Raw genomic sequence first — 23,792 nt, 5'->3', positions numbered from 1 at the left:
TGACTCATAGTCATTCTTTGCTATCAAGATCTATCTCCATAAGTTGTCTCTCTCATTCACATATCTTTACAACTATTTATTGAGTCAAGCTCAACTTTTATTTTCAAATCAACTATACTAAGACCACCTAAATTTATGTGTTAACAAACTGCATCCTAGTTAAATAATGAATTCGCCCATTTGTACTTTTACCACCTCATAAAAACCTCTCATGGAATTTATCTAGTTTGTTTTTAACTCCTTAAGGCATATTAAAAAGTGACATGAAAAAAATAGATAAGCTACTCAACATCAATTTTATTAGAATTACTCGACATCCAATTGAAAGCATCTTAAATTTCGACCCATCAGTTTAGTTTCAAAGCGGTCCACCATAAGTTGCCATATTTTCCTAGATACTTGAATAGCCTCTAAAGGATTACCTAAATAGGTCGTTGGGAATTGGCATACCTAAAATTAAATTCTTGCTGCCCATGATACAAGTAACTCCCAATTGATCCCTACCCTAAAGAGCTTGCTTTTTTTGAAATTAATCTTTAATCCCGAGACTATCTAAAAAAAGTAAGCATTTTAAAGTAAGTTCACAAAAAAGAATTGTATCATCAACATATTGTAGATGTGAAAGTCGCAAACTTGCGTTGCCAATGGGGATGCCATTACAAATTTTCACCACCCCTACTTTCACCATGATGCAACTAAAAGCTTTGGCAACTATATTAAACAAGAAAGGAGATAGTAGACACCATTAATGAAGGCCTCTCAGCATTTTAATTGGTTTAGCAAGCGAACCATTAACTAGAATCAAGACTAAAGTTGTATTGACACATTCCATAATCCAAGTACACCATTTTCTCCCAAACTCATTTTACACATCATAAAATCTAGAAAATCCCCAACATACGTTGTCATAGACCTTCTCAAAATCCACCTTTAATAGTAAACCTCTTTTGTTTTTTCAATAACATATCAATCATCTCATTTGCAAACAAAGCACTGTCTAAAAGTTGTAAGTTGTCTCTTCTTAACAAAAACGAACTGGTGCACTCCAATTATTTTATTCATAACCTTCTTCAATCTATTAGCTAAAACCTTAGCAACAATCTTATATACAATTGCCACCAAACTAATTGGACGATACTTACCTACTATAGTTGGATTCTTGACCTTTGGTATTAAAGTAATGAAAGTTTCATTAACTCTATGATGAAGCTTCCCCTTATCATAAAAATCAGCAAGAAAACCCATTACATCATGCTTAACAATCCCCTACTTTGATTTAAGGTAGCATTTGGTATGAGGAAAGTGAGAGGACATTCTCTGCAATGTGCTCAATTAAATTACATTACAGTATTTGTTTGGTAACAAACCACTGCAATATAAAATTACAATGCAATCACATTACAATCAAGCGATGTAATGTGATTGTAGTCCAAAACCAATGCAATCAGATTACATTGTACTTTGCAAAGTTATTAAAGACATTTTTACCCTTCAACTTTGTTACTTTATCAAAAACATTTTATAATTTTATAATTTATTTTTTTATATAGATTTCGGGAATGTCTTTTTATTATTCTCAATAGTCATGGTGATTGTCAATAAAATTTATATTATCTTTTAAAGGAAAAAGAAATTAAAATAAAATATGTAATATAGAAAAATATATTAAGAAATGAAAATAAAATATTTAAGATTATAATAAAAATAAAAATAAAATATATGATTTTAAATTATATTTAAGAAATGATATTATATAAATAATAATAATAATAAAATATAAGTATATTAAACTTACATTTTAATAAATAGGGATAATTTCGAAAATTGACAATACATTCCCAACAAAGTATTTATAAAGCAAACGCTGCAATGTTATTTTTCTTACATTTTAATTATTACTTTATTTATATACCAAACACTATAATATTATCTTCCTTGTAATCACATTATTTGTAATTACATTGTATTGTAAAGTACCAAACGTCACTTAAAGAAATTAAAATTATAACCATCCGGACCAAGTATCTTATTTCCATCACAATCACAAATAATTTCCTAGACTTCTATCTTAGTGAAAGGCACCTCTAGAGCCTCCATGGACTCCTTGTTATATATTAGTGACCTTGTTAATCGTAACTATAATTCAAGGTCATTAATAATAATCAATGCAATAAAATGAAAATTAAATATCAATCAATAAAAGCCATAAATGATTTTTTTAGGGAGCAAATTGTTAATATTTGATCTAAAATAATTTTAAATCAATAAATGACATTTAATTTATTTGTTTAATCCTTTTATATAAATTATTTTTAAACAATATTAAATGAAAAATAAAAATTAGAGATATAACACAATGAAAAATTGTAACCTTGAATAATTTAATTAAAGTTGATAAAGTTTGATTTAATTTAAAGGATCTGTTCAAATCTAACTCAATTTAATTTTAAAAGTTATCAACTTGAACTCGAAATGGATTGACTTAAAATCACCCAAGCATCGAATCTGAATAATGCAAGTTCAAAATGACCAAAACTTGAGATGATTGAAATTCAAATTGATCTGAATTCAAAATAATCTAAATTCAAAATATTTAAATTTCTTTTAATTTAAAATGACCTGACCTAACCTGCCCAATTGTCACATCTAGTTGGCATTCAAAGCCTACACGAGTAAGGTCTGGCAGTGACAACAATGAGGAAGTCAGCAACAACGGGAGTAAATGAGACAGAACAAAGATTTGTAACGCAATAAGACAGGGATGGAAACGAAAAACTCAAGCTAAAAGGAAAGAAATATTTTATGTATATAATTATAAAAAAAGTAATTAAATCGATCCAAATTTTAATATTTAAGATTAAAACTTATAATAAGTAACAAATTTTAATATGTAATCAACTCATTCTTTCCTCCAAAAGATTAAAGAATAAATACCACTAAAGAAGAAAAACAAAAATCTATCTTACCTTCTGTTTAGTTTATATTTTTATTATTTGTTGTTTCTATTCATTTATTATTATTGTTATTATTTGTTTGTTTATATTAATTATCACATCTATTATAAATTGAAATTTTATCTTTTTATAATATAATGTTTCAAAATATTTTTCTTCAATTGCAATAAAAAAATCCGGCTGAACTTCTCTAAATTTTATTAGATTTTTAAAGGTCAAAATTCTAAAGTATAAAACAAAATTTTACCAATTTTATGAACAAGAGATGGCATTGTCAAGGGTGATCCGATCTTAGTAGCAATGGTGTCACATGATACGACTCATTTATAAAAAATATTTATTTATTGTATTATTTATTTAAAATTTTATTTAATTAATAATACGAATCAATTCACTAATTTTTTTACAATTTTATAAAGAATGAGGTTAAAGATTCTAAATCAAAGTAAATTTATCAAGAAATAATTTTCATATTAATATTTAAATATTACATAAAAAGATAAATAAATTTTTTTCTATAATTTAAGATTTTTTTAAAAATGTTAAAACTTAAACTACTTGCTTTCTAAAAATTTAAGTCTTACTCTAGAGATTTATGGTGATGCTTCCTATTCTCGATCCTTAATTATGTTTTTTTATTTTTTTAAAATAACTCATCTAAACTCTAATTGTAAATAATTTTCAATTAAAATTGAGTTTTTACTATTGCTATCATGCGTTATTTTATAATATGAAAAATCGTTACTAATAATTATAATTATTTTAGATATTTTTAGTTTAAAGTATTAAATGAATACATTAAATTTAAATTTTTTTAATTTAATATTAAAAATTTTAACTTATCTATTTTAATATATATTTTTAATTATTATTATTATTTTAATTATTACTTCACTTAAACAAATTTTGAATCCGTCTCCAAACATTATCAAATCTTAATAAACGTGGTCAGGACTGTACGAGGTATGAGATCTAGCCCTAGACATCGAGCAAGTGAAATTAATACTCTCAACAGCTTCTCTCCACGTGAAAGCGACAACCTGACGGTATTACTGTACTAACAGTTTATATTATATAATACTATAATTTTTTTGGTGTAAATACACTTTTCTGATTGAAATAAAATAAGTATTACACGTAATGAAAAAGTTTTTACTTGGTACTATTGCAATATAAATAAATAAATATATACATTAACAGCTACAGCTTAGTGCTTTGCAAGTTCTTATGCTATGGGCTGTGTCTACTTTTTTTTTTCCTCCAAATTTCAGTTAGTTTATCTTTTTTTTTTAGACTTTAAACTTTTCAATCTTTTATTTAGAATTAAAAGATATAAATAGATAATTTCATAATATAAAATTTTTCTACCTAAAATATAGTATTAAAATCACCTTAAGCATCAACAATTTTTGTTTCATGCGCCTCAAACATAACAATTTATATCTCACGCGTCAATTAATCATGTATTGATATTTTCGATTATGATAACTTATTTGACATATCAACTACCACATGTGTTTACAACATCATTTGTAAGTTAACTATTTACGACATGTTCTGTCGTGCCATTCGTTTGTAATTTGTTTCATCATATCATCTGTTTATGACGTATGTTATCACATCATCTATATATCAAGTTTTTGATCATGTAATTTAACGTGTTTCATTAATTCATTTATTAGTGACGTGTTTCGCCACATGATATATCACATAATTTTTTTATAACATGTTTTGACAAATAAATTATTTGTCACATATTTTGTCATTTATTTATCATTGTTTCGTCACGTAATCTATTTATAATATATTTGCTATATAACCTGTTCAGCAAAATGTTCAGTCACATTATCTATCACATGTTCCCTTACGTCATTTATTTATTATGTTATGTCATATTATAATTTATTAATATTAGAAAATTAATTTTATAAAATATAAAAACACTTCCAACGTTTTTCTTACTTTTAAACCTCAGAGAATAAAAATGCTTGAAATATATTAAAAAATATATAATTGGTGAATGTATACACATCATGTCTTTAAACTTGCTTTGTTTGAGAAAACTTTTTCTATTTCATTTTTTAAAACAAATTTCATATTCTATTTCTGTATTTTGAAAAACACATTTAGTAAATGAAAATGAAAATGAAAAATTATTTACAAATTCAAAACAGTGAGTCAAATTTGTGCCCTTTGTCTGACGTTTCCAGAGAAAGAAACTGCCCCAACGTGGCAAAATTCGATAGGCCAATATATATTGTCAGATAAATACGCAAAATATTAATTATTTATTTATGGAATATTAAGCCAAAGAGCGGGAAAAGTTTAGTGTGCGCACGGTAAAAGACAAATAAAGGAAAGGCGTACACTGAGCAAATTAAAGGCATAAATGATAACGTACGCGGGGGGTTGGGGATTTGCAGGAGGGCCCAGCTACCTAGCCTGAGCGGTCACATCAATGTGCCTTTTGTCTAATCAAGAAAATCTTTATTCAACAACAACCATTCATTCATCTCTAGACTTTTTCCCCAAACCTCTTCTTACCGACACGTGTCAGTCACTATGCCCCCGTTTCTTCTCCTGGTTTTATCGTGTTTCGATTTCTCGCGAATACATTGCCCCTAGCTAACACCCACTACTTTTAGCAAATATTTTTTTAATAAAAAAATAATTTTAAATTTAAAAATCATACATCAAAAATAAATTAAATATTTTAATATTATTTTTATCAAATATTACTAATATTGGTTAAATATAAATAAAAATTTTAATTTAACTCAAATCCTTTAACAATAATAAATATTATAAAATTTAATTTTAATATTTGAATTATATAAACAATCACAATCATTTGAATTTCCATTATTTAACAATCAAATAATTAATTTATTATTATAAAAGTTAATTAATATATTTAAATGTAAGAAATTGTGTATTGATATATTTTAATAGGATAAAAAAATCATCAACAACGTAATATGGTATGTGTACAACAAGTACTAATTAATTAAATAATCATCTTTAATAATCATTTTACTATTAGAACTCACAAATCTTGACTCAGAATATTTTAAGTTCGAATTTTAAAACAAAACTTGTAAGTTTATGAGATTAGAGAGTGTTACCTTTCATTGTATAACCTGAGATCACATGTCCCCATAAAAAGTTAATTATTTTTAATGAATTATTTTATGAGAAAATTATACTATACTTTTATGCTGTAACATCATTTAAAAAAAATTATCCAATACATCACTTGTAGATTTTAAAATTCCACCGATAAGGTTAGAGAATTGCTTCTTACCACCTTTAAGATATATTTTTAAAAAAATAGTAAATTAATATAATAAATAAAATGAAATATGATAATATTCTAATTATGTTTGTGGAGTTTAAAAATTCCACCAATGATGTATAGAATACCAATCTCATATTATATATATATATATATATATATATATTGAAATGTGGCATAAAACGTGCAAAACTTTTGTAGTGATATATATATCAAGGTCATAAGTCTCCTTATTACTAAGAACTTAGTTCGGAGATTTGGACATAAAGCAAAGAAGAAATCAAAGCTTGCAACCTCACTTAGGATAACCAAGCCTACATAATTCTACTTTTGATCAACTTGGTTAGAGATTGATATCAAAAAGCACACCTCACCTTTACTTAGTATTATATGCAATTATACGTAATTATATGTCTCGTGTCGTTACCCATGTATCTAAAAAGATATAAATGGACAAGTAACTTTGGTGGTCTATAAACCATTAAAATAATACAAACAATATCTAACTACTAAAATTAAATGCAAAATTACATAAAGAAAATTAATTATGGAACATGAATTATCATTTAAAGGCTATTCATATACATTCTACATTAGGTGCAAAATTTAAAAAAAATGCCCCTAGATCTAACATGGTTTATTACATGACCAAGCATACCTAGAACTCAAAATTGCATGGCATACTCGTAATAAGATACTTTCATGATGTCACGACACAATATCGAGCCAAAACTGACTAAGAGTCCAAATAGGCAAAGTTCACTCATCCTAAGCAAGTCTTGGATACAAACAGACAGAAATACAAAGTTTGGCATTACATGGTGAGACTGATTTCATCATTATTGAACAGTACATATGTGTATATAAATGTTATCAAATAAATAGTATATAAAAAAATTCAAGTGCATTATCTTGTGCTCAACAATCAAAATAGAAATAAGTTTCAAAACAAATAAAGTTATATGCCACTTCGTGGCCAAATCATAAAGTATGTAAGCTTATTATAAAACATAAACCAAAGTGTGGTAGACTCAAACAGAACAAATACTTAACAGACAGTGAAGTTGACTTGAAGGAAGGTAACATCTACCAAATGCCTCAATGACCACTTACCACAGAACAAGTAGAGTTCTCTCCCAAAAGTGATGAGTCAAGTAGTCTATTGATATGAAAACCAAATTCTACATGTGAGTTATAAAAACTGAGTGAGCATATGTGAGATCTTGGTTGTTAATATGCAAAGTTAATTAGTAAACCCTTTAGTGAGCTATAAATGATCTATGTTCGAGCCACATGTCTCAAAACTACGTTATAAACCTTATTTTATAAACCTTAGGTTTATTTGGAAGCATGGAAATGAATATGATATCAAATGCATAAGGTTTGGAGTGAAAAGGAGGAACTTGTGAAAAAAGTATAGATACCTACAAGAAAGGTAACAATACTTGTTTAAAATGCTTTTGGGAGCATTCTGTTTGAAAAGTATCGATACCTATCAAGAAGGTATCGATGCTTGTAATCTAGTATGTTTTTGGGAAACATTATACATAAAAAGTATCGACATTTGCCCACACCCTAAGTATCAATACTTCTAACGTGTCTTACAAAAAGGGAAGGCATGATGGCGATCTCACCCAAAACATAAAAATAGCCTTACTTGACCAAAACCAATGTTCTCTCATTCTGTTCCCCTATTCTTTTCTGCTTTCTTTCTTCTACTTTCCCACATTAAATTCTCAGCCTTAAATTACATTTGGAAGTTTCATTAAGGCCTTTCCCTCTTGGATTTAACTCCCCTAAACTCACCAAGGTAAGTTTTCAAGAAAACCTAAGTATTTGGAGAATGGGTATGAAATGTGTAAATGATGGGAAGGAGAACCTAAATATAAGAATGGGAAAGTATTGATACCTTTGACTGAGGTATCAATACTTGTTCTTCAATAAAGACTTCAAGGGAAATGAACAAACAAGCTGAAAACAAATTTTAAATGCTCTTCATGGTGAAGTGAAATGCTCAAGTATAAAAATGAAGAGTAAATGAGTTGTGAATAAATCTTTAAAACATTGTTCATAATAAACATAAACTCAAGTGGAAAGAAGATTCTCAAACTTGATATTTCTTTGAAATGAGTCAAAAATAATTTGAAAGCCAAGTGAATAAATAAGTCGAAGATAGATTCTCAAAACGTTTCAACACAAAGTGAACAAATATGTACCAAAAAAGAGTTGAACTAAAAATGGTTTTGAACACAAATATTTAAATTTCTTCACTGCAAGATAAAATGCACAAGTAAGAGGTAGTGAAGACTAAAGAAAGAAAGCACAAGTCAAATAGAAGAGAAAAAAGAGAGCGATAAGTGATTTTCTAAAAACTCCTTCAAAGTGAAATATGTGAGTTAAAGAGTAAAGAGAACAAAAAAAAGACATAAAGCATTTATAGAAGTTCGACCCTCTCTATAAGTGCTTACATCCTCTCTCTTGGCTCACCAAGGTGTTCTCAGTCCACTATGAAAATTTGCCATTTCAAAGATAAAGCGTAACCTTTACACATTGCTTTTTTTAGAGGATCAAGCATAACCTCACATTACCTTTTTAAAGGATTAAGCATAATCCACACTGTCTTTTCACGGAAGCAAGTATAACCCACACAATGCCTTTTCGAGGAGCAAACATAACCTCAGCCTTTTCAAGGATCAGAAAAAACCTCAGCCTTTTCAAGGATCAAGTTAAACCTTAGCCTTTTCAAGGATCAGGCAAAACCTCAGCCTTTTCTAAGGTTAGATAAAACCTTTACATCATTGTCTTTTAAAGGTTCAAACATAACTTTTTCTTTTTTACAACATTAAAGCTCACATATGCCTCTAGAAGGTTGATTTAGCTAGGTGAGTACTTAGAGGAAAAGTTTGGTAGAGCTAAGAAATGAATGCAAAATATGTAAGTGAAAGCACAAAAAAGTGGAAGCTCAAACATAGCTCACAAGCTTTTGAAAGAATATAAGTGACTGCTTTAGCTTTCTTTTTCTCTCTTATGCCTTTCTTTACTTTCTAAATATGCTAGAAAAGTCCTTTTAATAGTTGGAGAAGCTTTGTAGCCATTGGGGATGATTTGATGTAGAAACTAACTATTATTCTTGTATTTTTCTAGCTTTCTTGAAGTGAGGTGTTGATACCTTCAAAAGACATCTCGATACTTTAACATTTGCTCTCTAGAATTTGAATTTGATGGTAAAGTATCGAGACTTTGAAGCCAGGTCTCTATACATTGTGTTAGGTATCAAGCCTTTGAAGTCAAGTATCAAGGCTTTGAAACTAGGTATCAAGACTTTGAATCCAAGTATTAAAACTTTATGAAATGTCTCCATACCTCATTTTGATGTCTATATACCTTTGTCTTGATAAATAGAAAATTCTTCTTTTTGAACCCAATTTTGATGTCAAGCACTTGGACATTTTCTCTTGAAGTTTGAAAGTGAAGTCTCAATACTTGAAGTCTTCTATCTCTATACATTCGGACTTCTTCTCTAGATTCTGAAGATTAGCAACAAGGCTCAATACTTGAGATGTGTCTCTTGATACATTTGGTCTTGCTCTTTGGAATTTTGCTCTTTTGAAAAATTGTCTCGATACATTCAATCTCATTCTCGATACTTTAGTACACACTCTCTAGAAAAATGACTCTTGATGAGTGAAGTGTCGATATCGTCCAGAGTTGTCTCAATACACCTTCATACTTAGGCTATTCTTGAGGCACATGAAACAAATAAGTCTTAACACCCTTTTTTGAGGTTTCGACACTATAAGTTAGTTTAAACCTTAAAACGCATAATTAAACTTGAAGTACATAACTTATTTGTCAATCAAAAGCATAGGGATTTTTCATTAAGTCCTAATGCACTAAGCGTTCAATATTTTAATCATTAGCTTTTGTCATATTAAAACAAGGGTCAATCATAAAGTTAACAACATATAATCAAGCATACAATGGAAAGATTCAATATATTGGACTTCGACATAGTATTGTAAGACAAAGAATTAGTGATAGTATAGTAACTATAAGTTATGTGAGGTCTTGTAAAAATTTAGTAGATCCATTTACCCAAGGTTTGAAAAAGGACTTGATAATAAAAACCTCAATAGAAATAGGTTTCAAGCCAATCAACTAAATCTCCAATGGTGGGAGTTCACCTTAACACTTGTGGCCGACTTGTAAGTGTTGGGTTCTGACCATTCTACCACAAAAATGATTGCAAGTACTAATTTATATTTTCCATCCTGAGTTGTGTAGTGCTTGATTCCCATAATATGTAAAATAAGGTTGAACAAAAATTCTTAATAGACCAATAACATGTATATGTTGAAATACTATTATTATGGGGTACTTTTAATAAGGGCTACCTATGTGAGTGGAAGTGTGACCACTTTTTGGAGCTAAAGGCTTGACTTTGATAACACTCATGAATGGATGTAAAACAAAAGACCATAAAAAATGTGTTGGCAAAACCAGATACAAAGTAAGCAAGGAAGCTTTGTGTGTAGTGGCTAAATTAGTCAAATGAAGAACCGATGATTCAATGCTTTGACAACCACTCAATTTAGACTAAAACCAACCACACTCACTAAGTGGAGATTTAAATTTGCGAGGATACCTTCATTTATGCATAAGCTTCACAAAGTTGTTGGTATTTGAAAATTTTGAAAATGGTAAGGGATTGTTGGTGTTTTTTTTTTAAATAAAAGGTTGTCTATTCTTATGAAAAGTTATCTTAGCTCAAAGATTATGTCACATAATGTAACTATTGGATTATATGTATATTTTCATATGAATAGTTATGTCTCTTGGTAAAGTGAGATATTAGAAAAACACCTTTAAATCCAAAGGTTATGAGACAATTGAAAAAGCACAACTCAAAATTTTAGATATGAAAAGTTATCTTTTCATATTATAGCTCAAAAATTATATCTTATGGAATGAATGGTTGTCTTTTCATAAGGTAATTATTGAAATAATACTTTTATCCAAGGATTATGTTTTATAAAATATAAAAGTATTTTTAAGACAAAAAGATGTCTTGATGAAAAGATTGTGTCCTTAAGAAGAGACACTTGCAAGCCTATATAAAGGACTTATTGTCAACTATTTTGACACACAAAAATAAATAAGACATTAGCAAAAAAATCAAGAGCAATATAAGTGTTATGTTCTGAAATTAAATATAAACATTTGAGTTCTAATCATCTATCAAAGGAATCCAAATTCCTTATAATTTATTTGCTGTAAAAAATAAGTTTTAATGCTAAACAATTTTACAAACCCTAGGGTATTTAATAGTCTACTCTCGTAATGTGCATAGACAAAGTTAGACGTTTGGCTTCATTATATCCCTAAAGCTATTCGCATAATTTCTTTTTTTTATACCAAGTGGTGGGGACGAAATAAGTTTAAAGATAATGTCTATTGAAAGTCTCACCTTGAAGTTAATTTTGCCAGTCCCTTAAATTTCATCTAAATCCCATTTACACCAACATGAACCACCCTTTTAGGTTTTGATTCAACTAGTATTCTAAAAAAGTATTTCTTAAAATGATTTAGATTAATGAATTCAGTGAACTCATTGCCATCTAGATTTGCTCGTTTTACTACTTGCTCGTTGAAAGATTAGGTCAAACTTGTGAATTGATTATTGGTATCGATTTTATATTTTTTTATTTTTTTTTTCACATTGATTTTTTTTTTGAAAACTATAATACAAAATATGTTTGGTAACATGTTTTGAATTTTGATTTTTCAAAAACGAAAAAGATTTCCAAAATTGTTGGAAGCAAGAAAATTTTGTTTTTAGTGCTTTTAGAAACAATGTTTCTGTTTTGGACATTATGCATAAAGAGGTGAATAGTGTTCATTACTTTATAATTAAAAAATTATAAAATAATTTAATTACTTTATAAAGTTAAATAATATTAAATTTAATTAAAAAATTAATTTTCTAACCTTTTAATAGTTTTTAATGTTAGAATTATATAATATTACCTAATGTATATTTCAAATAATATTATGTAATATAATTTTAGTACTAGTAATAATATAAATAACCTTAATAATAATATTATCTAATTTAAACAATTTTATAATATTATTTGATATAATTTGAAAATCATATGATTTAGTATTGTTATACATAATGAATTTAATATTAAATAATTTCATATTATTAATTAATTGAGTATTTAGTATTACAAGATTATTTAAGTATTAGAAATTTAATAATATTATATTATATTATATTATTATGTAATATAACTTTACAATTATATTATTTAGTATTACATAATAAAATTGATATTATAATATTTAATTCTATTAATTAATTGAATATTTCATATTAAATAAATAATCAATATTATTAATTGATATGATTTTATATTTTGATATTTAAAATTATTTCAAAATTATTTGATGCTTCGTTAAAGAAGTTAATATTATTAGGTTATTTATATTAAATAATATATTTGAAAATAAAATTAATTAATATCATAATTATGTAGTAAATTTTTATATTAATTAACTTTTATATTGAATTGTTTAATATTTTATAATTATATTATGTTATATTTAATATAATTATATACTACCATTTAAATGATATGAAATTATTGTATGATTAAATAACAACATTTAATGCTACATCAATATTATTTCAAAAAATATAAATTTTATTTATTTAATATATTCTTTTATCTATTTAATTGTTCACTTTTTATTTTGTGTGTTGGCTTATTATCTTTCAATAATTTTAGTTTTTTATGCCAACATGTATGCAACATTATGTTTACCAAACATGTTTTATGTTTTAAAAGTTTTGAAAATAAAACTATAACAAAATATTTGAAAGCAAAAAAGGAGAGGTGATACCAAACAGGCCCTTGATGGGCAAGTTATTTTGAATTAAATGTATATGAGTCATAATTAGTCTTAAACAAAATTCAAACACTTATGAGATAGTCAAATTAAATCTAAAAAAAATGCATCAAGTACTGGATTAGAGTAAAACACCAAACTTGAAAATATCATCAAGCCCCCACAAAATTCAACACGAAAAGCACATTCGATTCAAAGTTATTGAATTTGATAACAAAATGAAGGACAAAGCTTTCGAAGTTGGACATTTCGACTCGGTGAAAACGTCAAGTCATAGCAACAATGCCTTATTCCTGGTTCTATAATGTCATACTTCACAAATGAAGAGGAAATTCTATGTACCAGAAATGAGAAACAGTGTTAACTTGTCAAATCAAACTGACAATAACGAGACGATGGGGCTTGTAAATATCGTGGGTGGGGGTGCACCTTTCGCCAAAGGCATGTGATAATATGATTATCAAAACAGGGAATCTAATGAGCCGGTTCCCGAGACTCTTTCGTGATAGAGGAAAGAAACAGCGTCTTTATTTTATTTATTTTATTTTTATTTTTTTCTTTTTGTGCATAACGAGGGGTAAGAAGAAACAGCTATACAGCTCATTGCCGACCCCCCATTATTTATTTTATCAAACCCTAAGCTCTATATAACCCTTCTTATTACCTTGTTTGTATTACTGAAGGTGCCCTCGGTAGGTGAAGGGTCGTAAATTCGGGGTTTTCCTTTCTCCTACGGGTGTCTGCAACGGTTGAAGACTTGGATTTTAGGGTTTACTGGACACTTCCTGTAGGTGAAGTAGGGTTAAGGGAGGGGTGTAGTTGCTGGTACGTTTGAGAGTATGTGGTTAGGGCTTTGCTTGAAAGGGTTTTGGATCTGTGATTTTTTTTTTATTTCTTTTGAATTCATGGATGTGCTTCTGCGATGAGCTTTTTCCATTTTTGTTTTTGGCTTTTTCTCTAGTAGGGTTGAGAGATTCAGTCTTCTCATCTTAAGTGAAGATTGTTTCGATCTGCTAGTTAGTCAAATAGGTTCTCTACTTTTCCTTTTTCAGTTTATGGTGAAAAGAAAGTTGTATATATTGGCTTTGTTTTAGGGATGCTTCAGTGTATAATTTTCTTTCATTCTTCATTTCCTCTTCTGGTTATTTCTCTAGGGTTAGCTAGAGAAAGGGTTTGAGCAAAGTTCTCAAGTTTTAGTCACACTAGACCCGATGGATCAAAGAAGAAAAAGGGTTGACCCACCCAGTTTTTAGATTTATGCCATATAGATGTAAAAGAGGGTGAAAGTTAAGGACCAGAGTTGTATTATGGGGTTCGTTGTGTTCGGAGTGGAGCTCCTTGAAGTCCAATAGAGGTTCTTGCAGGGTATATTGAGCTGCTGAGCTATGGATCCCACAGCCCTATCCCTTCTTTGAGAGGTTTTCCGGGATAGGCTTGCGGCTTGCATATCTCAGGAGCTGCATTACCTTAGTCAGATCCTTGTTTGGATTGAAGGGAGCTCTACACCTCTCTCCTCTTCCTCCACTCATTTAGCCGAAATATATAATTTTTTTATGTTTCTGTTGCCTTGTCTTTTGACTGATGTCTGTTTTAGTAGGTAACTAGGATGATTTATCTTTCAACCCATCAAGGTTTTGTCGTGAGTATTGCATATTATCATTATTATGTATTTGATTTCACGATTCTTGTTTGTTCTGTTGGTTTCCCTTTCCAGGTCCGGCTGTCGTAAGAAGTCAATATGCCTTTGCTTGAGACTAGGGTCTCTAAGATTTGAACCACTACTTGCTGGGGTTGCGGATTTTGCTGGATGAAGCCTTTCTACTTCTAGCCAAAATTAGACTGTCAGAAAATCTTGTGGTTAGATTATGCTGCTGTGGTTTCAAAATTCAAACCACACATTCAAGAGAGAGAGAGGGTTTTGCCTATTGTACTTTATTGATAAAAAAATGGCATGAGAAGCTTTATCTAGCTAGTACTTTCTGCCCTGCTGAGTAGCTCTCATGTCTGTGAAGTTGTACTGGTATGCTTAACGGGAAAACTATATGGTAATCCAACTTCTTCTCAGGCTGAAAGGAAATTGATCTTCTGGTAAATGTTGGTTTTCTATGTTTACTTTTTTCCTCAATATAAAAAAGGAATATAAATAGTTTTATTCTTGGCAACCAAAGGGTGGAAATTAATGTTTGAGTTTGGTTTAGGCAGGTCATTGACTTGGGATTGTGTTATTATTACATCAGATATTTTCTCTGGCATTGAAGGCCACATTGATGAATTGCATTAATATGGGAATAAATTTTACAATTTAATTTGCTTCTATAAGTAGCGTAACTAACAATTTATGAAAGGAAAACGTCATGATACACTTGTTTTGCGGTAAATCAAAATATTCTATTTACTGTAATGTACGCTTTTTCTATAAAAAAAGTTTAATGTTGCATCTTATTGACCGATTCAATTAAAGCATAGGTATTATTCGTATACTATGCATAATTAGTAAAAAAAGATATGTATTTATAATTATATTGTCTTTGAGAGTGAATTATATAATTTTTTTATAAGTTTAATTTTAATAAATTATTAAAGTTTTAATTTTTTTAATATTTTAGTTGAAATATGAAAGATTATATTTTATAAGATTCAATTTTTAGATTTTAAAAAATATTAAAAAGATCAAAAAAAATTTTTTATTTTAACTTGATAAATATTTTTTAATTTTTAATTAATAAATTAATATAAAAATGTATATTTTATTAAAAAATATTGTAAGAGTTTAAATTAAAAAAAATTCACAATTTCAATTTATATCTTATAATTTTCAATTTTGTTAAAAATAAAATATTTTTAAATTTTTTATTTTATATGTATAAATGTTATTTATAATTAATTTTAAAATTTTTATGATATTTTACTATATGATACTTGATACTAAAAACTAAGATTTCGATATACGATAGTTATCTCGATTTAACAATTATGAATTAAAGTAGAGAAAATGTAATAAATAGGTAACTAGCGAATAATAGGAAAAGTTATTGCTCATTTTAGAAAGGATTAATTTCATAATTTAACTTTTTAAAGATAGTAATGGTAGATAGCACTACTAATTAGGAGTCTAGTTTATAAATAAACGAGTATGTAATTTTTTTACTAAAAATATAGATTCGTGATAAGTGATATCAAAATAGATTTAACTTAATATCAACTCAGAAATCTCAAAGACCTAAAGCTAAATATTCAAACGAGATCTTTTTTATTGAAGTTAGGGAAGAAAGAGCAAAAAAGAAAATTCACAAGTGGATATTATAAAATTGAAAAAAAATAGTTATATATATAAAATAATGGTTGAAGATTATTAAATACATATTATTGTTAGTTGATTGAGAATAAAAAAAATAGTTGAGAATTAATAACATTGTGAGAATTGAAAAATAATAAAAAAAAAGATTTATTAGGTACATAATTAGAAAAATGAGAAAATATGTCATTTTATTAATCATTACATATTTTTAATGAAAAATGAGATAAATAATTGAAAATTAATAGGAATGTGAAAGTGAGAGAAAATAGATATTTACTAAGTATGAGACAATATGTAAAAATTTTATTAATTATCTTAATTTTTATATATTTTTAATATAATTAATTGTATTATTATTATAAAATTATAAAACCTATAAAAATTTAGAACCTAAAACCCTTACTTTGGTAACATTTACCCTAAAGCTAGCCCTGATTTAACTTTTCATTAATATGGGATTTCATAAGAGATATCAGGATCGATATAGATCCAGATCAAGAAAAAAGTCTATAAAATGTTATTGATTCTATTGATAATTTTATTTTATAAAATTATTTTAGTTTAATTTTGTTTTGAAATATTAACTAAGTCTCAAATTTTCAATTATAATTTACTTATTTCTAGTTGTTTTTATAATTAATTTATTTTTAAGTGAGTTATTTTAATTTTATGTTATCTCTTTTAATTTGATTGTTATTTATTAGTTTTTATATTTTTTGTAGCAGCTAAAGGAAATTGAGTTTAATTTTGAAAAGTGAGATGTTGAAAGACTCGAAAGTTTGCTCATATATACTTCAATTTTTTTGCCATAACTCGAGTTACAGAACCCCAAATGATGTGATTCTTGGACCATTGGAAAGCTAAGAGATAGAGCTATAACTTTTATGAGGATCACTTTACCCAATTCTACATTGAAGATAGAGAAAATTGTGTCAGAAAATGACTAGATGTAGTGTGTAGGGAATGGAAATTTGTAAAGACTGACAATTGATTTTTTGGGCCTCTCATTACACTTTTAAGCCCAATTAAACTAAAGGTTAACTTAGGGAAGTATAGGTTAAGTTTATTAGTATAAATAGGATATTTTGAAAAACATTAGGGTGACAACTTTTGAGAGATTCAAGAAGTTAGAAGTTGAGGTTGAAACTTGAAGATCAATGCGACAAATATTTGTTTTGTTTTCTCCCTTGGCTTTTATTTTTCTTGTTACTCTCAATGGTTGAATTATATACAATGTTATTTGTTTTTGCAATCATGAGTAACTAATTTTCTTTTTCTAGGATTGCAATTGAACTCACATGTAATTTAAATTTTTAATCTCTTTCTTATTTATCTTTAATGGGATTTGAATTGTTTATTCCAATTTGTTCTTAATGCTTTTAATTGCTTAGCCACCAATTAAATTGATTTAGGAACCTAAACAAACTTGAGAAAGGGAGTTTAGTGCAGACTAAGATTAGGATAACATATGATCATATTAATTGATTTACGTATATGATAGAGATATACCTATAGGCCATATGTAGCCAAACTAAGCCGCGACGATGAAACCCTAAGCGTAATGCTTCAAGTGTCAAGATATGAGTGCCACGGCGCTGGTAAGGCCCACCTTTTTGGTTGTAAATATATTTTTTCTATTTTTCTTCTTCCCACATTCTCCAGCTGCTTGATAGACTATGCTGAACACATCGGGATGGATATGACTACTTTTCCTTTGTTGCCTACATATTCAAACTCTGAGGACGATTTTGGTGGTGAATTATTTATCTTTAATGGGGTTTGAATTGTTTATTCCAATTTGTTTTTAATACTTTTAATTGCTTAGCCACCAATTAAATTGATTTAGGAACATAAACAAACTTGGGAAAAGGAGTTTAGTGTAGACTAAGATTATGATAGCATATGATCATCTTAATTGATTTGTGTATACGATAGGGATATACCAATAGGTCATATGTAGCCAGATTAGAGCCTGAACTTAATGAGTCTGTTTTAATTTCAATTCATATAACGATATAATGTTTTGGTTAAAATAAATATTTTTATAAGATGAGTCAGGAGACCCTTATAAATAATTTAGGACTCTAGGTTAGAAATTCAACCCATTGAAATAAGTTAAGGAATGGAGGTAAGATTTAGATGAAATGTGGGGATATTATAATCCTAAACTTGTTTGATTTGATATTTACTCGAGTTATTATTTTGATTTTTCTTGTTGGTTTAAATTTTGGTTAATTAGTTTTAGTTAATCAATTAATTTTAAGTATTTGGATAAGATTAATTTGTTCTAATTTTAGTACTTAGTAAAATTTTAGATCAATTCTCTGTGAGATCGATAATCTGCTTGCTAAGATACTGTCTATTCGATACGTATACTTGCACAGTAGAATTTTAACTAACAAGTTTTTGGCATCGTTGCTGGGAAATTATTTCTAGAAATTTTATTAATACTAATACCAAACAATTTAGTCTTACTTCAAATGTTATTTTTCTTGTTTAATATTAGATTTTGTTTGCTTGTGGATATCTTTGGTCATTATATGCAAAGAAGAAACAACTTGAATTTTGTTTGTTTTGATCTTGAGATAGAAAAAACTTTCAGAAGACGTTGAAGGGAGAATTTGCACGTTGCAGATTTAAATCAGACAATGGCTGAGGATAACAATAACAATGGCAATAATGCTATTAACCTGGTTCTCGAAGCAAATAGAGCACTACAGAATTATGTTGTTCCTCTTTTGCAAGGTTTGCACCAAAGCATTAAGAGACCTTCCACCAATGCAAATAATTTTGAAATTAAACTAGCATACATTCAGATGATTTAGTCTTCAGTCCAGTTTGGTGGGTTACCCAGTGATGATCCTAATTCTCATTTGGTAAATTTCCTAGAGATTTCCTTTAAATAAAATGGAGTAACTGATGATGCTATTAGATTGAGATTGTTTCCGTTTTCTTTGAGGGATAAAGCAAAAAGCTGGCTTAATTCACTACCCAATGGGTTTATCACTACATGGGAGGACTTGACTCAAAATTTTCTCACAAAGTTCTTCTCGCCTGCAAATACTACAAATATGAGGAATGATATCACCTCATTCACACAATTTAATGGTCAGTCCTTGTATGAAGCTTAGGAGAGGTTTAAAGAACTATTGAGAAGATGTCCACATCATGGGATTCTTGATTGGTTGCAAGTTCAGACATTCTACAATGAGCTGATTGGGTCAATAAAAACCACAATAGATGTTGCTGCTGGTGGGGCATTAATAAGTAAGAATGCTGCGGATGTTTATAATTTGTTGGAAGAGATTGCCTTAAAAAATTATCAATGGCCTTCAGAAAGGTTAGGTCCAAGAAAAGTTGTTGGAGCTTATGAAATTGATGCACTTGGTACCTTAACTGCTCAAGTAGCTGCAGAAGTGGTTGCACTTTTTAAAAAGTTTGACACACTGGGAGTTCATACAGTTCAAAATTCATTTACAATCTGTAAGATGTGTGGAAATAGTCATTCAAGTGATCAATGTTCATACAATTTTGCATCAGTCCATTTTGTGGGGAACTTCAATAGGCAGCAGAATAACCCATATTCTAATACATACAATTCTGGTTGGAGAAACCACCCCAACTTTTCATGGAATAACAATGCAGGGCCTTCCAATCCAAACCCAAACATGCCTCCTGATTTTCAACAACAAGCTAAACCACCAATTCCTGAAAAAAAGTCCCAAACGGAAGAATTTCTCTTGCAATATATATCAAAGAATGATGCCATAATTCAAAGCTATAGTGCATCCTTGAGAAATCTTAAGACCCAAGTGGGACAGCTTGCAAATTCCATCAACAATAGACCTCAATGTGCCTTACCAAGTGATACACAAGTCAATCCCAAAGGCAAGGAACATTGTAATGCAGTTACCCTTAGGAGTGGAAAAGAAGTTAAAGGGGTGAATGAAAAATCAATTGAATCTTCAAAGGAGCATATAGATGATGACAAGGCAATTGTTAAGAAAGAAGTTGAAGTGGAAAAGACAGATAATGGGCAAGCCAAAAATAAGGGAATTCTCAAGCAAATTATCCTCCACTACTATTCCCACAAAGGTTGAAAAAGCAAAAGCTTAATAAACAGTTTGAGAAATTTCTCAATGTCTTCAAGAAGCTCCACATAAATATCCCTTTTGCTGAAGCTTTAGAAAACATGCTAAGTTATGTTAAATTCTTGAAAGACATCTTAACCAAGAAGAGGAAATTGGAAGATTTTGAAACAATGGCACTTACTGAGGAGTGTGGCATAATAATTCAAAACAAGCTTCCACTAATACTTAAGGATCTAGGGAGTTTTTTCATCCCTTGTATTATTGGTAGATTCAAATTTACTAAAGCTTTATGTGATTTGGGTCAAGTGTTTCAATCATGCCTTTGTCAATTGCTAAGAAACTTGGACTTAATGAGATACAACCTACCACAGTTTGTTTGCAAATTAGCAGATAGAACAATCAAGTACTCTATTTGGATTATTGAGGATGTATTGGTTAAAGTTGGGCATCTCTACATTCTGGTGGACTTCATTGTGCTTGAGATGAAAGAGGATCTGTAAATTCCTTTAATCTTGGGACGACCATTCTTGGCTACAGCAGGTGCAATCACTAATGTGAGGGAAGGCAAGATAACTTTTAAAGTTGAAGAAGAGGTAATTAAGTTTAATATTTTCAATGCAAATAGACATCCTAGCTCTACAAATTATTGCTATAGAGTAGAGTTAATTGATGAAGGCAAAGGTGAACCTATTTCTCCACTTACAATTGAGCAAGCACCAATCTTTGAGTTTAAACCACCACCTTTGCCTGTGAAACCCAAGCAGTCACTAAGGGAGCATCCTCTACCACCATTTAATTGTCTTTTTGAGATTGGACAAAAAGTAATGATGCTTTTTCGATCATACTTCAAGCTTTTTCCATGGAAACGCAAAGAAAAATGGCGGGGTCCTTTCAAAGTAATAAAGGCTTATCCTTGTGGAATAATTGAGATTGATAGTAATGATATGGGCACATTCATGGTGAATGGGCTGAGCCTCAGACTATATTTTGAGGATGAAGAATTGAAAAAGGGGGTGCTATAGTCAAGCTAGTGATTATGAATGAGAGCTTCTTGGGAGGTAACCCAAGCTCCTTAATCTTACTTATTTTTATCTTTTATTTAAGATTTGTTAGTAACAATTTATTTCTTGTGATCTAATTCTTTTTATGTTTCCTTTTTGCAGGTAATTGGTTTAAAAAAAAATAAAAAAAATCACATAAAAAAAAGATAGAAAAAAAGCTACAAAATGCTAAACCACTCCCTCAAACTTAGAACAAACATTGTCCTCAATGTTATAAAAGAAAAGTAAAGAAAAATGACAAGAATACTTCCCTAACTTTGAAGTTGCAGTCTACAAGTCCTCCTCATCGTCACCACCAAAATCATCTTCAGAGTCTGAATCTGTAGGCAACAAAGGAAAAGTAGTCATATCCATCCCAATGTGTTCGACATAGTCTCTCAGGCAGTTGGAGAATGTGGGAAGAAGAAGAATAAAAAAAATATATTTAGAACCAAAAAGGTGGGCCTTACCAACGCCACGATGCTCACTTCTGAAGGTCGCGATGCTTATCTCTTGACACTTGAAGCATTATGCTTTGGGTTTCAGCGTCGCGGCGCTGAAGGTTGAGCATCGCGATGTTGGTAAGGCCCACCTTTTTGGTTTTAAATATTTTTTTTTCTATTCTTCTTATTCCCACATTCTCCAGTTGCTTGAGAGACTGTGCCGAACACATCGAGATGGATATGACTACTTTTTCTTTGTTGCCTATGGATTCAGACTTTGAGGACGATTTTGGTGGTGAAGATGAGGAGGACTTGTAGACTGCAGTTTCAGAGTTAGGGGAGTATCTTGTCTTTTTCCTTTAAATTTCTTTTATAACATTGAGGACAATTTTTGTTCCAAGTTTGGGGGAGTGGTTTAGAATTTTGTAGCTTATTTTTTTATTCTATTTATTTAGCTTTATTTTAAGATATGTCTTGCATGTTTATTTATATTTTGCATGTTTTATCTATGTTCTAAAAAAAAAAAATTGAGATAGTTGTACCTCATTCATGATTGTCCCAATCCTAGGATGATATTTTAATTATCTTTTGATTCTTAGCTTTTGGGAAGCATATAGTTATGATTTAATTTTATGTGATATTCTTGTGTTAGCTTTATTTTAGAATGTGACTTCCAATAATTTGAGCACTATACTCTTTTACTTAGAATTTTTATGTGATTTAGATAAAGTTTATGTTGATGAAAAAGTTTAGTGAAGTCAAGAATTTTAGAATTTGTTTGATTCTCTCTCGAGGTGAAATCTTAGATAATACTTAGGATAGGAAGTGATTTAGGCCATCTTTGGATATTTTGAGCCTTTTTGAACTTACCTTATTATACTTATCCTTAGTCACCCTTTTTGAGCCTAATTTACCTTTTCTTTGTAATTACACAACTATGTTAGCCTTGACTTGTTTATTTAAATCTAGCAATTAGAACTTTTCACCTTCTAAGTATTTTAATCTTTCTAAAAAATGATTTGAGCCTAAGAATAAATTGAGGGAGAAAGGTGAAAAAAAAATGATGGTTGTTAGCAAAATTACCCTTTGTTTATAATTGTCAAAAATAAGTTTGGGGGTTGAAAAAAAAAAAGAATTAAAATGTGTGGTACAAAGGAAAGCTTACTTCAAGTTTAGGGGTGCTATAAAAAAAAATTTAGGCATTTTATATATTCTAGATTGATTAAATGCTTAGGGTGAATTTGAGTGTAAACATATCCTTTATCATACCTTGACTCTACCCTTACATTACAAGCTTGATAAAGACCTATTGATCATTGAATAAGTGTTAATCTGCATTAGTGGAGAGAGAGATAAAAAGCAAACTTATGGGATCCTAGTACTAATCAATGTTTAGATTTGGCATAAACTAATTCGAATTGTATGATATTCTTTGTAAGAGAGCATTCACACACACATGGGAAGTCCATTCAAAAAATAAGTTTTCACTTGAATTGATGCATGAATTTAAGGATTAGCTGTATGTTACCTTAAGTTGGAATTTGAGTTAATTTATGAGGAAAAATTAGAAAATCATGATTTGGTACTTTTATCTCTCGTTCAAGGATTTTTAATGTTTAGTTTTCTTTTTGAGATTTTCTTTTGCTCGAAGACTAGCAAAATCTTAAGTTTGGGCTTCTGATAATTCTATTTCATAGAATTATTTTAGTCCAATTTTGTTATGAAATATTAGCTAAGTCCTAAATTTTCAATTATA

At 29.0% G+C, this 23,792-nt stretch overlaps 1 long non-coding RNA gene and 1 other non-coding gene across 2 annotated transcripts; one reads left to right on the top strand and one right to left on the bottom strand.

Annotated features, from left to right (window-relative positions):
• Window positions 1-13,840: 13,840 nt before the first annotated feature.
• On the top strand, window positions 13,841-15,257 carry LOC18604268 (uncharacterized). The gene is made up of 2 exons (XR_001926879.2): window positions 13,841-13,989; window positions 14,879-15,257. It is a non-coding gene; the product is annotated as an uncharacterized LOC18604268 (long non-coding RNA).
• A 4,273-nt stretch (window positions 15,258-19,530) lies between these two features.
• On the bottom strand, window positions 19,531-19,637 carry LOC148763493 (small nucleolar RNA R71). The gene has a single exon (XR_016025666.1). It is a non-coding gene; the product is annotated as a small nucleolar RNA R71 (small nucleolar RNA).
• Between the last annotated feature and the right edge of the window lie 4,155 nt (window positions 19,638-23,792).

This window comes from Theobroma cacao, chromosome 3 (assembly GCF_053813885.1).
Source record: "Theobroma cacao isolate CCN51 chromosome 3, ASM5381388v1, whole genome shotgun sequence".
Lineage (NCBI taxonomy): Eukaryota > Viridiplantae > Streptophyta > Magnoliopsida > Malvales > Malvaceae > Theobroma > Theobroma cacao.
The sequence above is the reverse complement of the archived record's forward strand: the minus strand, read 5'-3'. Positions and strand labels throughout refer to the sequence as shown.